Below are 17,747 nucleotides of genomic sequence, written 5' to 3'. Positions count from 1 at the left end.
TGGACACTCAGGCTCAGCCCCTACCCCGAAAACAGTGGTCAAGAATCTGGGAGTCTGCATTGCCCAGAAACTTACACTAAAAGCACATGCCAATACCACTGCGGGAACATGTTTTCACATACTCAGTCTCCTTAGAAGAGTATTTCCTTTTTTACCATCCTCCACACGGAAAACGCTGATGCAAGCTCTTGTGCTGAGCCGACTGGACTACTGCAATGCATTGTTGGCTTCAGCCAATGAGGCTCCTTTGAACCAATTGCAGGTAGTCCAGAATACTGCAGCTCGCCTAGTAGCAATGCCCCTCCAGAACGGCTTCTATACTGCTCCTAAATAAACTCCACTGGGTCCCTGTGCGAAAACGGGTGAAATTCAAGCTCTTTTGTACTTTTTTAAAAGCTTTCAATGACCTTGGTCCCAACTACCTGTCTGACAAACTGGTAAGGTATTCCCCGCTAGGCCCCTTTGGTCAGGATCCAAATTACTTCTCTGCACCCCAAGAATTAAAAAAGCCTGCATCAGTGGCGAGCATTTACTTACCTTGCCCCTCTTCTCTGGAACAAACTTCCTCTCTAGTTACGCAAATGCCACAACCTCCGACATTTTAGGAAGCTGCTAAAGACCTATCTTTTCTGAGGTGTGTTCGTCTGGTTAAAGCATGTTACCCCAGCGCAAAGATACCACTGACAGGGTGATGTCAAATATCAGTCTCTCCTGTCAAGTCCCATAGTATGCAACACCAATTACATGTGTCCATCAAACGAGATACCAGGATTCTGTGGTGACAGGAACCAAACCCAACGGTTCCTTAGTCCTCTTGTCAGTCTAAGACGGCAAAGAAAACCAGGAGGATGATGGGATGCTACTCCTAGTATAGTGCTCAACTCTATGGATGAGGCTCACATTCAGCATTTCTTATCTTTTCAGCTTTAAAGTGGGACACCTCAGGGAGTAATAGCTGGGATAAGGCTTAGAGACACAGTAGTAATGAACCTGACAGGTATCATCATGTATAACTAACATTGCATTTAATTGAAATATGTATAATAATTTTTTTTTTAAAAGAGAGCATGCTTAGTGGTGGATGGAAATGTACAGGATAGCTACTTACACTAACTGTGTCTTTATTTTTGGCATTTTGATTTAACATAGAACCTACTTGGGGACCATGGATTATGAGGCACCATCCTGAAATATTCCTAGTAAGCTCCTGAAATTTAGTCTGCACAAAGGACAAACAACACCCTTACCACTGACCAATACTGACCCTTACAAATTGGCAAAGGTTGTGAGTGATAGCAGTATATATTGGTAACTAGGTCAGTTCAGTAACAGCCACAAGCCGGCGGTAGGGACTGGTATGGAGCCCACAGGATTAAAAATGTACAAAGGATCCATAGAGCTGATATGCAGAGGTATGGATGTACCCCATACACTCCTGGCCCTGGAAAGAAGTACAGAGTAGTGTGCCCACTGCAGGCTCCTGGCCCCAAAAATGTCCAGCAAATCCACAGAGGATGGAACGTGTGCACCTGAACAGAGAAAAAATAGTCAGTTGGTGCACATGTGAAAGGAGGTATCACTGGGGCCTCAGAGGAGAATAGATGGATATATTTTATATGGCTCAGCCAGACTATTCTTTTACTTTGACTTTGACTTTGGCAGTTGGTCCAGGACTCAGAGGCACGACACACTTTCACTTCTGTAGAATCCCAATTCGGGAGAGAATTTTGCAGGTTCACAGTATTATTCCCAGCATTCTCTTAGCCACATGGGTTTATCGTCTACTCTTTCAGCAATCCTACAGATGCTCATTTGTCCACTGAAGAAACTGATCCTAGGGCAATGCCATATCTAGTACAATCCTCTTACTCACCAGAAGACAGGAACAATGGGTATTCAACAGTGTATTTCTTAATGCTGGGATTCCTTTGTTACTTGTTGTTATTGATTCCAGGTGTGATTTCACCTACCTTTGTTGGATTCTATGTGACCATTTTTCATATTCTCATTTACCCAGTCTGTTTGGGATTCCGTTGTGTTGCTTTCCTGTTCTAAGTTGTGCACTGCTAGGGAGCATGCACACTTTTAAATAGTTTGCATGCTTAACTAATACAATGGCATTGCTTCGGCTGATACGAGATGGTACAGCAATCATAAATGGGACATCACAAAGCTGAAGGTATCCCAAACTCCTATGTCTTTCTCCTGCTCCCCTTAATTCCAGTTGCCCGCTACCATAAGCCTGATTTGGAATGCTATAGATATTATTCCCCAGTCAAGCACCAACAGATTCATTCCTTTCTGTGTCAGCATGAAGCTGGAATAGCGTTTCTTCAGCAAACACACCTAGCACCATCAGAGTGAAAATAAAATACTCCAAGAGATGTGTTGGGACAGAAACATTCTCTGCATGGTAGTGGACATGCATCTCTGCCCATGTGGCCAACTGTGCTGATATCTGGATCTTTAAAGCTGATTTTTGTTGTCATAAGCAATCAAGGATCTTGCATGTGCACCATGACATAGGCCTGTCTGACGGATTGCAGTCTTTTTGGACAGGGAGAGAAGCCCAAAATGCTACCCTCATAGTGATGGAAGGCTAGTGCCTTCATCGGGAGTTAAACAGCATGAGTGCGGTGGTGGCAGTATACCATTGTAGTGATCAAAAGGAGTGAACAGGTCTTTTTTAACCATGTCACTGGAGTCATGACTACCAGATCCCTCATGTTTTAAATTCTGCTGCTATATGCTTAACTCACCCTTGGCCTACATTGGTTTGTTGTGAAGTACGGGGTAGAGCATGAGTGGTGCATCTGTGCTGGGTGTATGTGTATTTGTGAGTGTTATACTACACAGATTATTCAGTACTGTGCAATGTGACCATGGTGGATGAATGTGCTGGGTGTATGTGTGCCTGTGAGTGGTGCAATACATGGAGGATGTAATGCTGTGTAGCACGTTTAAGGTAAATGTATATGCTGAATGAATATGTGCCTATGAGCGGTACAACATATGAAAGATACATAGCTGTGAAGTGTGTGTACATGCACTGGGTCTACGTGTGTCTGTATGCAGTATAATACATAGAGGGCCCTGGGTTCCATTTTTGGTGACCTATATCAACAACACAGTCTTTGATATTTCACACACAATATACATTTCTCTATGGGCAATACCCTAAAGCCTAAGGGCCTGATTATGAGTCTGGTAGTCTTGCGACCACCAGACTCGCGGTGGACCAGGAGTGGCAGTCCACTGGTTTGCCGATTATGAAAATAGTATCGGTGATGTAACGCCGGCTGCTCCAGGGTACAGGTGTTCACTGGCGGTGGCGCGGAAGCACGACATCGCATTATGCTGAACAGGTAGTGGCTCAGTCCCGTTCAGCATATTTTGAGTTCCTGGACCGCTAACCTTTTAATGGCAGAGCCCGCCATGAAAATCCTGGCAGTGAGGGAACAAAGGGCCCCCATGTCCTCCTACCATGGGGATACATTTATGGGGCCACAGTATTTGCCCTCCTTTCTGAATTCTCTCCACTTCCAGCATTGCATGGACGTCACCGTCCATGTCATGCTGAAACTTTTTGGCCTTTCCCATTGTGGTGCCTGTTTTCCAAGCATCGGCATGGGAAAGGCTAAAGGACCACCAACCATATTATGAGTTGGACATTTACAACTCGTAATATGGCCAACAGTTCATGCATGGGTTTGGCACAATGGAGCCGGTGTTGAGCCGGCCCTGCTGTGCCAAACTCATAATCAGGCTTTAAGTCTTTTTTAGAGGTAAGGCCAAGTTTCAATATCCATTCACTCAGGCCCTGTCCCCAGGTGTGACACTTTTATCAAGCCCAGTGACAAGGGACATAAAAATCAAACTTCATAAAAAAATTATAGGAATATTTAGGGAGTGCCTCACAGAAGCGACCACCACGAGCTACTTGGCTGTTACTCAACAACTTGAACGCTTCATCATCATTGGCCCCTTTCCTATAAAAATGGGAGGAACTGACACCATTATCCAATCTAATATTACTTCCTGTGTATATGTTCCTATTTAAACAAAAAACACATCAACCTCATTTAGGTCTTCATTCAGGAACAAACGGCTATGCAGTCTTCCTAACAAGAAATATTAGTCAGATATGGCATATTGTACACGTCTTTATCCTATGCTCCTACTCATCGTTAAAAACAAACTCGCCATGGTCTAAACATGGAGGACACCCTTAATATATTTGCAGTCCCTCTTTAGATTATTTTGCATATATTCCTTTTTGGGTGACCCAGGCCTGCAATGTGAAGCATGGAGAAAAGGTAAATCATTCCCCCCACACAGATTTGGGTATTTCTGCATTCCTGTAAGCTTGGTGGGACACACACTGAAGAGGGGAGAGCTAGGCTTCCCCTGTACTCTTCACAGGGTTCTCTATGTTTAGTGAAAAGTCACAAGGAAGGGGCCTGGGCACAGCTTAGTAAGAAGATGAGGTAGGTATTCGAATCATAAAAAGTAGGGATGGGGCCCTGGGATAACCTTTTGATACACATATCACTGTAACTGACATCCAGGTGTGAACTCTAATCACTTCCATGGCCTGTATTGGTTGGCTATCAGTTTTAAAACCACTCCTGCTGTGACAGGCTGCTTTCAAGAGGAAGAAGAGAACAGATAATTTGGCACTTCAACAGAAGCAGATCTCCAACATATACATCAAAGACTGAGACTCTAATTAGATTTGGTGTCTGGAAATGGACCATAAGTATCTAAAGACCCCAAAAATGATCATCTGCCAAGCAGCCAGATGGGCTGTGTGAGGAGGGGAAGATCTGCAAGACTTAAGCCAATGACCAATACTAGGGGCCAAGGACTGCTAGTCTCCATGCTGGGTGAGGAAACCTCACCCAGGGATCCAATCCCACCTTCCCTGGAGCCTGGACCACCAGCGCCTGCCTGTTTGCCAAGACCAGTGTGCCCTGTGAGGTAAAGGAGAGCGATGGAGGGAGCAAGATCTAGTGGGGAGCCCTGTCGAGTGGACTTTCTATGATGTGTGAGGAGATGGCTGCTGCACCAATCTGGTCTTTGCCAGTGTGCAGAACGAAATTGGTGACCCCTGTATGCCAGAGGTGGGCCGCTGTGGATTGAGCCATGTGCATCACTACACCGATCTGGCCAGAGCCCATTCAGAGTGAGCAAGCAGTGACCCTGTGTGTCAGGCAGGGCTGCAATGAGAAGACTACATGAGGTCAGGCCCATAGCCCATGTGTGGTATTGGGCCACCCCATATGCTAGGCTGGGCTACTGCCAAGGACTTCACTGTGCTGATTGGGTCAGACCCTGTCCCCATGCCAGAGGGGGTCACCAGGACCAGCCCGTCATGTGATCTGGTCAGAGTCATTGCCGAGAGAAGTGAGACCCTGTGTCCTTTCCTGAGGTGAAGATATTTGCACCAGGAGCTACCTGTCATCAAACCACCCAACCCCCCATTGGAGGAGGAACCAGAGACGTATCCAATGAAGAGAAACTGTTGAGAATCGTCGGTTACTGTGACCGCGTGTGCAGACTGTTCAACCGCTGGGGGAACTCTGATTGGCACCGCATCCAGCAAACTAACCTGATTTAACTGCTGCCACTTCAGCGCCCATGGAAGAGTGGCACTCAGGAACTCTGGTTGCTCCAATCCTGCGAAGTGCAGGTAAGACTGACTTCAGGCCTGGTGACTCTGGGGCAACTTGCTGCTAAGTAGTGCTGCGTTGCTAGAACCCTGTTAACTTTATGAACATAAGGCCTGATTTAGATCTTGGCTGGACTACCTTTGTCACTCCGTGGTGGAGTGTCTAAGTGCTCCATGAAGCTGACTGTATCCAGCCCACCATATTTAGATGTATGCAGGATGAATCTCCTTTGACAGAGTGTTTACCGTCATGTACATGGCTCACTGCTACCAACGCGGCAGACTCCTCTGCTGGTGAATAGTACTCCATTGCCGTCAGGGAGGCGTGGTTGCACCAAGGCTCTTTAGATTTCACAGTTGTGCTGAAGGTGTTCTAGTGGCTGTTTGCCGATGGAGTGATTCTCTTGCAGGACACAAACAAGACTGGACTATTCCTGTGGCTGCAGGATGGATGCTATCATCATACACCTGTTGTGATTTGGCTATTTGTTTTCACCTGCATGGTCCTCTTTAAAGCACACTCCATTTAAGATCATGACGCTTTGCCATTCCAGCACAGAAGAACTTTGTACCTGAGCACTTTTGCACTGAAGTAAGGTTTTATTCCTTTTTTGCCCTCTGTTTCTTGTTCATTTGATCCCTTTTCCTTATTATCTTATGGGTCATTGAATTCATTTAAGTTTATTTTCTCAGAATTACATTGAGGAGAAATCTCCGTTTTAATGAGGGAGAATTGGCAGTCATGGTAGATGAATTTATTGGAGTAGAGACACAGTTGTTTGGAGCCCAAGCACAAAATACAACCATATCTCAGAAAAAGGCAAATGTGGTCCAGAATAGTGGACAGAGTGAATGCAGTAGCAAACAACCTCCACACACAGGAGGAAATTAGGAAGAGATGGAATTAGTTGCGAGGAAAGTGCATTCCCTGGCTTCCAAGCATTATCTGGAGGCCAAGAGGAATGGTGGTAGTTTTCCCAGCCCCCCTTGTTATTTTTTTCCCTGGGAAGAGAATGTCTTACAGATCCTATATCTTGAAGGTTTAACAGGAATCCCTGGTGGAGTGGAATCTAGTAAGTTACACTTTTCAAGGTGTCACTAAACGTAAATGTCTTGTTTTATTTAAAACCATCTGTTGCTAACGTGTTTTGAACATTTACTTTAACTGACAAACCTAAATATATCAGTAACATCTTGTTTGACTTGTTTGTTTGAATGTACTGTGTTGTATGTAAGATAACAGGTTTCAAACCATTGCATTTCTCATGATGTCATGGTGAATGTAAGTGTTTGTATACCAAATACTAAATACCATATATGTGCTTCCTGTAGTAAATAGCTGTTCTTCTTTTACTGCAGATTTCCACTAGGTATGTTCATCTTACACTTTTGCAAGTGTTGTGAATGCATCATTGACATAACTACAACTACCATAATGCCTTGTGTCTGTTTTGTGAAAATCAGATTGCAATGTAAATTTGCTCTTTCTCCCTTTTCAATCATTTTTTTCACATATGGTAACGTGTAATTTATTGATCAATCTCTATGGAATGCTCTCTTTAGAAATTTGTTTGTGTTGGACTTTTGTATGTTGTCCTTTACTTGGCATGTAATTGAATTGATTTAATTAGCTGCACAAATCCAAGTTTGTTGAATGAAAACTTATACAGTATATATACATCTGTATGCTGAGATAAGTGGAATATGTGAACATATTACTCTGCACTGTTAATATGATGATTAATGCTAAACATTCTTCTAAGTTGTGTAAATGTCTGGTTTCTAGCCTGCTAGGCCTTGGAATTGTTAATGTCAAATTAATTTCTCCTCTCTACTGTGTTGTGTTGAATGTTTGGTACATTTCATGTATAGTTACAAAATGTTTGCTACGTTGCAGGGCATCTTCTTACTTGTTTATTTGAAGTTGTTTTGTATGAAATATGCACTGTTTGAGTAAATAATTATAATTAGGGGTGGGCAGAATTTGCGTAATCGCGTTACGTAAATCTCCGCGAAACTGTAAAAAATCTCCGCGAACACGCAGAAATTCTGCAAACACGCGGAATTGCTTGTTCGCGATGCTTTTTTACTGTTCGCAATTGCTGTGTGCGTGCTCGGGGGGAAATATCTCCTGAACATGCATTTAAGAACCCAAACAAGGAAAATATTTCGCGAAGTCACGGAACGTCGAATTTTGGGCAATTTCACATTTTTTGCGGAACGCAAAATTATCCAAATTACGCAAATTCCGCGAACGGAGCAGAATTTTCCTCCCAGGCCTAATTATAATACCACTCAAAAGTATACTCATGATATTTTAGGTTGCTATATTTTGTGTTTACAACTCATTGGATGCATAATCCGCACTTTTACAATGTATTCATTTTTACCCATTCATAATAGGTCCAACAGCCAAAGCAGGTGGCTAAACACCTGGCACTGACAAAACCACCACTCCAACCCAAGATCAAGCATCCAGGGAGGACTCCACTTCTGAAAGTCCAGATGAAGAAGAGCGGCCCGGTCCATCGGGTCTGCTTAGGCAGATGGCTCCAGTGGGTCTCACTCAGTCCACACCTATACCTCCCACCCTAGCTGTTACAACACCTCAGCTCATAGATCCCTCCACTTTCTGTGTTCAAACCAACACCACATCGATTTTGTGCCTCCCAGTCTTGTTTGTTGTTGAGACATCACCACCAACAATTCAGCCAGGAACTAGTGGGATGGGGCACACTGGGTCAATTTCACAGAGTAGGGGGGTAAGGGTTGTGGGAAGGACTCTGTGAGCTAGCAAAGTGAGGCCACTGGGTTAACAGTCTCCCAGGACACCCTCAACCAATTCTTGGGATCCTTACATCAGTCCCAAGATATGAGGAGCCAGGCCCTAACCGTGCTCTGGGACGTGAAGTAGTTGCAGAGGGTGCACAGTGTATACATGGAGAACATGAACTCCAATTTGGTCTCCCTACCGGGGTTGCTGCAGGACATTTACACCCATATGTGCAGGGCTTTTTCAGCACCATCTTCCCCTTTCTGTGGTCCAACAACATCTGGGTCAACTACATCTGCCACAGAAATGGAGGCCCTGAAACAAGAAGAGGCTACACCAGTACCCTCTTCTGTCCCTGCAAGAGTGGCTCCACCAGCCCCCCACAGTAGCACACATTCATTTGGACCACTATGAGAGAATGGCAAGACCATCACCACCAAGAGACACAAAACCTAATTTTCTCCAGCATGTGACTACCATTTTGAAACAGGCTAATTTTAGACAAATACGTCCCGCTTTTATATTTCTGCAAATGTTGATGGGTAACACTGTTTTTTAAGTGCTTACTGTTTTTTAAATCCACGATTAGGCTTATTACTATTCCCGGCACTATGTACTTTGCCTTTCTCCACTAGCTTGTTTATTGAGTAATTTGATTAAGTGCAAGGCTTTATTGTACCATCTCAAGCATTTTGAACAGGAAGTATTTTATGTGGGTTCGTGGTGATCTGATAACTATATATTGTTTTAGTGTTTACATATTTTTAAACTGTATATATTTTGTTAAAACTGTATACGTTCCTGTCTGGATTGTACGTGTTACCATATTTTATCCTGTGTCTGTCTTGTGCTTTTATGGTTTTATCACATGAAACCGAATAAAGTTATTTGAATTGAACAGACTACCATTCACTCCGTGGACTATTAGCTGGCCACATTTGTCTTTCTGATGCCAGTTGTATTTTGGACATTAGACTTTAACCCCTTCGCTGCTGGCCCGTTTCCGCCGCTGGGCGGTAAACAAACGAACAGGGCGGGGCCGTGACGAACCCCAGCCATCATCAGCACACGAGCACCGTGGAGCGTGACGGCTGGGGTTCGTCACCAGCATGCGAAGGGTTAAACAAGTGTGGCTCTTCAGTAATGGTTTCATTCACATGAATGACTTCTCATTTTTTGTTTGCTTTTTAGTTTGCATCCTGTTTTAGTTTATTTGGATTTGTTTATTAAAAGAAAAAATAACAAAGTCAAAGACTGGAATTGTAATCCTTTTCCTACATTTTTTCCTTCTATCATACATTTTTAATGATTATTTATTATTGAATTGCAAGTAGATAATGTTTCTCACAAATTTCAACCATGAAAACAAAATACAAATACTGAAATTAATCAAGTAGTAGCATATTATATATGAAATAAATTGGTCTTTCAAATATTTCTGAAACATAATAAGCCATACATGACACAAAAACTCAGTGCCATGTTTACATTTCTAGTTCCACACCATCCCACCATAGAAAAAGGGAATATAGTCAAACAATCAGATTCTTTAGGCAAAATATTATGGAGTGATGCCATTAGCTGGAACCAGATCTTCTGTATCACAATAGGAATTGCCCAACAATGTCATCACGAGTCTCAAGCCATGGCAGTAGTCAAATTGGTGGCCTCAAGCTTTTGCCAACACACTGTTGCAGTTCTGGGGGAATATCACAACCAACTTAAGTGGTGTGCTACAGGGTGTCCTTCCTACAATGATGAGACACATCAACAGCTTCAACACTTAACACAATATGAGCATTTTGGCAATGTGAAGAGAGATTAGTACGCATGTGGTTAGAGCAATTCAAGCAGCACATATTGGCTTGGTGCCAACTTTCAACAGAAAAGAATTCCAATTCAATCTCCAAAACTTTCATTCAATCACACTGTAAATTGTCTCATTACAAGATATACTTACACCCATCTGTGTGTGTCTTCCACAGGTCAACACATGTTCCCTTGGTACTTTACAATAGCAGCATACAAATGCAAATGTCACATGGTTGAAATGTCCAAATGAAGATGACATGGTGAAGGATCCTAAACACATCAAAATAAAATTATTCATTTAATTGCTTCAAACACATTACAAATGAGTACTGATCACACATTTTCTAAGAACAATCAAAGTTAAGCATTCTAAATGAACCCAATAGTCTGTGTCAAAACTTTGATCAACAATCATCTAGGGACTGGATTTTATCAACTTGCCCTTTCTGAAAAATGTCCAGCACAGACTGTTCTCCTTATGAGATTAAAAGTTGGTTTCACCTCAATGTCATAATATGTAAAATTATAATTACACTCAGGCGAAGAAGTTGTCTATACCATCTTGACGTAAGGTAATTCCTTGCTCTTCACCATTATTATCTTTATTTGCCATTTCAACATTCTCATTCACTGGCTCTTCATGCTCTCTGTCCTCCAAGACGTACACGATGTTCCATTGCAGGGCTCCGTTGTGCAACATGCAGCAGGCCATGGTGATTTGGCACACTTTATCATGTGAGTAGAGGAGAGCTCCATCAGTCTGGACCAGAGAGCAAAATCTGGCCTTTAGGCACCCAAAGGCCCGCTTCACTGGACTCTGTGTTCTTCCATGGGCCTTTTTGAAGTGGACTTCCTCTGGCGTTGTTGGATTTGTCAGCAGTGGCATTGACCATGGTCAGTTAGGACAAGCGGAGTCTCCTAAATGGAAAAAAGAGCCAAACTATGAAACACAATTTCAGATTATTCACCTTAAAATTACTCAAACAATATGATGTCAGATTGTACTTACCAGTAAGCCAGGCCCTCTCAGGTCCAAGTTGTGACATTTGCAGGGGTATGCTACTGTTCCATTGTACAAAGGAATCATGCGTTGATCCGCAGAAAAGCGCCTCAACACTTTTGATGTACAAATCAAATAAGCAGACAACTTGCACATTGATTGGATGGAAGTTCTTCCAATTTCAGCAGATTTCTTCCCTGCAATGTGGTGGCTCTAAGGCAATCTGTGTGCTCCAACCACATAAGGTAGGCGACCCAAACCATAAAAATCGCCCTTCACATTGGCAAAATTATCATGTCATGGAAACTGTATGAAGCTATTGCTGTGTCTCATCATAGAAGAAAAGAATTTCTTGTAGCACACCACTAGAAGTTGGTTGTTACATTCCACCAGATACTGCCACAGTGTATTAGAATGGTCCCTTGGTGACAAAATGAAATACTGCCATGAGTTTAACAATTTTAATAATAGATGTGGAATTTCTATTGTGAAACCAGAAGATCTGGCTTCAGCTGATGGCATAAATCCAGCATAGTTTGCCTATTCAATCTGATTTTTTTGATAATATCCCGTTTTTCTATGGTGCAAGGTATGGAAATGGTTGCAACACCTGAGGCTGTCGTCTCGTCACTCTCCCTAAGTTCATATATCCGGGAAAAAAAATGGCAATATTTTAAAAGATTTGCAATTTGTTTAGATAAATAAAAGAAATGTCATATTTAGCTAAAAATATATATTGTTTCTTAACATATCTTAACACAAAATGACAATTTGGGATATATTTTTAGCAATTACATGTCTTTTGATTAAAAACAATAATGTGTAAAAAATACATTTTAAATGTTTTATTTACACCTATATTTTTCAAACAAAATAGCATCGACTGAGGGGAAACAACATTGCACAACTATTGCATTAACCACAGTAACACACTACATATATATGTTTCTTTTTAATTAGTCTAGTCTAGTCTAGTCTGGATATTTGTATTGCGCAACATATCACATCCCAAGGGAGTCTCATGGCGCATGCGGGCAGTCCTGGAAGGAAAAGATGAGTCTGAATGGGATTTTAACTAAAGAGCCATGTTTTCAATTTTTTGGCGAAAACTCATGAGTTCAGTAATTGTGCGTATGTCTAGGGGGAGTTTGTTCCATAGGGATAGCGCCATAAAGGAAAAGGCGCGTCCAATAATAATAATTAATGAGTAACATTAGCATTTTGTATATGTAAACAAACTAGCCACCATTTTGAGTGGTAAGTTGATGCACTAAACATTCACAAACACACTATATGACCATCTAAAATGGCAGCCGCCTTACCTCGCTGTCAGGCCATTTGGAGTTAGATGACCGCAACGGAATGTGAGTGCCTAGTGGGTGTGAAACTCCACAACAGACCCAGCTAGGGAAAACGTGTGTGAAAGCAACATACGACAGCCAATTATGTATCTGTCGCTGTTGACAATCGCGTATGTCGTGTACATGTACACTGCGTTTCAAAAAAAGATCACTTGCCTCCTAAACCAGCAGCAAATAAGACCTCAACATTTGCTTATGTTTCCGACCTATGGGAGCCACGCTGCCATGAAAAGCAGATGACAGGGCCCCAGCCTTCTCGGCAGAAGTGCTTTAGTTGTTGGCATCTGAGGTTCTTTCTCTGTACAGCCAGCTCGATGGCTCATCAGTAGAACGGGTACATGTTTAAAATGTATTTGTAAATCTGTCTAACTGTTTTTTTAATATACAGGCTAGAATGGTATACAACCTTTACCACGCAACTTTTACAACGACCTACCATTACCACGCAACTTTTACAACGCAGGATCCATTACAACGTATACCATTACAACGCATGTATTTACAACGCAAGTACCTTTACAACGCATACCATTACAACGTAAGTATTGGTAAGTATATCATTTTATTAAAAATATTATAAGTTTGGGTTTTTGGGTAAAGGGGTATTTTTAGGGTTCAGGGTCAGTTTTGGGTTTTTGGGTAAAGGGGTATTTTTAGGGTTCAGGGTCAGTTTTGGGTTTTTGGGTAAAGGGGTATTTTAGGGTTCAGGGTCAGTTTTGGGTTTTTGGGTAAAGGGGTATTTTTAGGGTTCAGGGTCAGTTTTGGGTTTTGTTTTGGGTTTTTGGGTAAAGGGGTATTTTTAGGGTTCAGGGTCAGTTTTGGGTTTTTGGGTAAAGGGGTATTTTTAGGGTTCAGGGTCAGTTTTGGGTTTTTGGGTAAAGGGGTATTTTTAGGGTTCAGGGTCAGTTTTCAGTTTTTGGGTAAAGGGGTATTTTTAGGGTTCAGGGTCAGTTTTCAGTTTTTGGGTAAAGGGGTATTTTTAGGGTTTAGGGTCAGTTTTCAGTTTTTGGGTAAAGGGGTATTTTTAGGGTTCAGGGTCAGTTTTCAGTTTTTGGGTAAAGGGGTATTTTTAGGGTTCAGGGTCAGTTTTCAGTTTTTGGGTAAAGGGGTATTTTTAGGGTTCAGGGTCAGTTTTCAGTTTTTGGGTAAAGGGGTATTTTTAGGGTTCAGGGTCAGTTTTCAGTTTTTGGATAAACGGGTATTTTTAGGGTTCAGGGTTAGTTTTGGGTTTTTGGGGTACAGAGATATTTTTAGGGTTCAGGGTCAGTTTTGGGTTTTTGGGTAAAGGGGTATTTTTAGGGTTTAGGGTCAGTTTTGGGTTTTTGGGTAAAGGGGTACAGGGTAAAAATTAAATATAATTAAATTTAAATTACATTAAATTAAATTTATTAAATTTAATTAAATTACATTAATTAAATTAAATTAAATTAAATTAATTAAATTAAATTAAATTACATTATATTAATTTTAATTAAATGACATTTTAAAAAATATTATATACTTACCAATACTTACGTTGTAATGGTATGCGTTGTAAAGGTACCTGCGTTGTAAATACATGCGTTGTAATGGTATGCGTTGTAATGGATCCTGCGTTGTAAAAAATGCGTGGTAATGGTAGGCGTGGTAAAAGTATGCGTTGTAACGTCATATATCCGGCTAGAATGTCCCATGAGTTCCTGAGTGAAGTATAGGGCTTGAAGTGAAGTGTCATTTGTTTGTTACATTACATAATGATATGATGATATACATTTTTGTGCACTCTATGATTAGAGAAAACAGCAACATTAGAATGGGGAGGTGTGTTTTAAGGCCTACATTTTATTTGTTGTGTATTTTAAGATATACATGTATATGTATGTATTTCATGTAAAATATAGAAAGTTCACATCATGTAAAAATAGAAAACACATGTCTCATTTACAACTGTCTATATAAATATATATATGGTATTTTACATACCAATTTAAAATGATTTTTGCTATGTATATTATCCCACATAATACTCAGCCTAGATCAGGTGTCTCCAACCAGTTGTTTGGGAGCTACCAGTAGCTCTCAGACACCTTCAGAGTACCTCACAGCCTTGAGTTTTTTCCAAATAAGCACAAGGTCATATTTTCATTTTAAAGTTAAGGGAAGGCTGTGTTCATGCGACATCAGGATTGTCAGACTACATATAGCAGGGCCTGACAGTTGTGGTAAATAAATAAATAATACCCTATTTTTGACTAGGCATATATCATAACAGATAGCTCAATAAATAAGAGTCAAGATTCGAGGTAGTAGGAGTTTCTGCAGGTTTATTACAGCATAAGGACAGGATCAGGACAACCTGCATAGGAATAGGATGACAGGGCCCGGCAGCTGCCGGGGCTGGGTCTGGGATGAGCGCGCTAACTTTTAATAACAATACACGGGCATATATACATAGCGCGAACACATAGCATTACATTGCAGTAGGCGTAGCAGTGGGTGGAGCAGAAAGTGTGACGCGTAGCAGTCGCGAAAGATAACAGTAAAAGTAGGTGTAACTGGGCGTATACATAGACATGTGGTGCAGACGTAACAGAATATGTCATGGAATGGGCGGAAACATTGGAGGGGGCTACCTAAGGAGCCGGGACCTCTAACCTGGTGGTGCGCGTAAACTGGCAATGACGTGTTACTAGGAGAAGCTGGGGGCTATGAACTCTGTGCTAGGAGCAGAGACTAAAGTCTGGAGGGTCGGAGCGACATGTACCTAAACCCTATCTAGTATCTGATGTTTAGGGAACATGTTGATATAAACTAGAAGTCAGGAGGGGAAAAGCTAACTTGACTCTAAGACTGGACCATGCATTATTCTACATGTAGTGCGTGATGAAGAATATTAAATGACCAGGAAATACAGTATTTCTCTAACATGGAGACGAGAAGGCTAGACAATGACGGAAACTATTGATGCAGTTCAGTAGCTTAGGAATGCAAAGAAGGAGGACTGAACTGATAACTGGAACTATAACATACTTTTGGCAGACTCAGAGGCAGAGCCAAGCTGCACCGGGCACTGCGAGGCAGGAAGTAAGTGAAAGGTCGAGGATACAGGTGGGGGCTGTATCGCTCCTCAACGAGGCTTCAGGAGACAGGAGCTGAATCTAGTGTCCGGGCCCTGTTGAGGCCTAGAAACGGGGACTTTATAATGGAATAACGTGCACACTGGGGAACGTGGCAACATTACTTTACATAGGCCTGATATTCGTAGTATTCACGAGGACTGGAAACTGGCATACTAGAGGTGGACACAACTGTAATTGCGTCATTAATCGGACATGGGGAATAACATATGCATATTGGTCATGCACACATAACATATGATGGATGAGGCGTAGGGACACAGAACATGGCAAAATTTACTTTTCCACATTCCCTCCTTGTCACTACGTTTCCATCAGGAAACATCAATATTCATGATACCATCTATCATTTCATACAGTACCATTTGTTCATCTCGAATCGTCTTGAAACGGGATTTAGAACGGGGCTTGGGACTAGGAATACAAGAGGTAGCACAAATGCTGCAAATCGCAGGGCCACATCGTATACAGAGGCAGCAGCTTAATATGATCGCTACTGCAATACTTAGAAAGGACAGGACTTTCCATCCCCAGGCGGAAATTATATTCCAGAACCAACCGGACCATGTCCAGGTGCCTGGATCTTGGTGTAACAGATGAGCAATTTTATGGAGTCTGGTTATAGCTGAATAAACAGACGGCGCGTTATTTGGAATGAAAATGCAACAACTGGATCCGATGAGTCTACAGGCCCCGCCCCTATCGGCCAGTATGACGTCAAGGACGAGACGATTCTGTAAAACGACAATTCTCATAAAGGATTGCTCTTCGGTTAAGTTACCTAGAGCGGAGGCAGTCTCATCTACTACTGCTTCAAGGGTTCTTGTTAACCTACGAATTAGCTTACTATTTACAACTGTACCTAAATAAGGGAACACACCTTTATCTATATCAATGAATTGCTCTGCGGCAGTTTCAGTATAATCGACAATCGGGAGGTTTCTCTTGTGTCTAGTGTGTACTAGGAAGGGATTCCTATGGTAGTCAGGTGGGGCTAGAAAAACAGGTGGCAGTAGGAAGGCAATGTAACAGGTTCCCTCCCAATCGAGGGGCAGACGAACATATGCGGTCTGACCACAAACAAAATAAGAATGACGTGAAGCTTTAAAAATAGATTTCCCACTGTCACTATACTGGATAATAGTAGTACAATCACTATGTCCTACGTGTACAGAACCATAATTACGGACACATAATTCGCCTTTGACTGGTAGTACTGAAATAGCAGGTGAGTCTGGAGTAGTATCAGACTGAACATTCAGGACCATGAAATTCGACGAATAATTACCTAAATTATACACTTCATTTTCTAGATCTAAACCTGTTCTGTGGGGGAAGCCTTGCTTGTCTGGGAAACATGTACTGTTAAGAAAAGACATATCTGTTGAGGAGGACGTTAACGTGGACCATGCTCCACACGAACCATTATGTGAGAATGGATAAGGAAAGAGTGGCAGAACTCCCTTCGGTGTCTGGAAAGGGGGGAGTCGACCACACACCCAACAATTAGTGGCATTGCTGGTCTGGTGTGAGTAATGTAACATACGGATAAATGAATTGTTACGCATAGCAAGGCGGTAAGCATATTCGTGAGGAGGCAGATCACTAAACGTGTGCTCTACTGTAACATTAGCAGACTTATTTACATGAGAAACTGAAAAATACAGGAAAAATGCATAGCTGATGCAAGAAATCATAATGCTGATGAATAATATGAAGCTTAGAAAAACGATACATCGGTTTGAGTTTTTACTAACTCTCTCACTATGGGGGTCTATTTTATACATGTCAGAAACAGCCTAACCGTTTCACCTAGGGGAGGACTTATACAATCAAACTGACTGACTTATTTTACTAGACCGGAGCTTTAACTTATACTCCTGCTGCGGAGTTTTCTCTAACAGGGAAGGGGTTGTGTCAATGTCTTTTGCGGGACAGTCCTTGAAAACAATATTTCGGCAGTCTTTAAAATCCTGGGAATCCTTGGAAATGTTTTTAGAAACGGGTTTTAATC

The sequence above is a fragment of the Lissotriton helveticus genome, chromosome 2_1 (assembly GCF_964261635.1).
Source record: "Lissotriton helveticus chromosome 2_1, aLisHel1.1, whole genome shotgun sequence".
Lineage (NCBI taxonomy): Eukaryota > Metazoa > Chordata > Amphibia > Caudata > Salamandridae > Lissotriton > Lissotriton helveticus.
Note: the sequence above shows the minus strand (reverse complement) of the source record.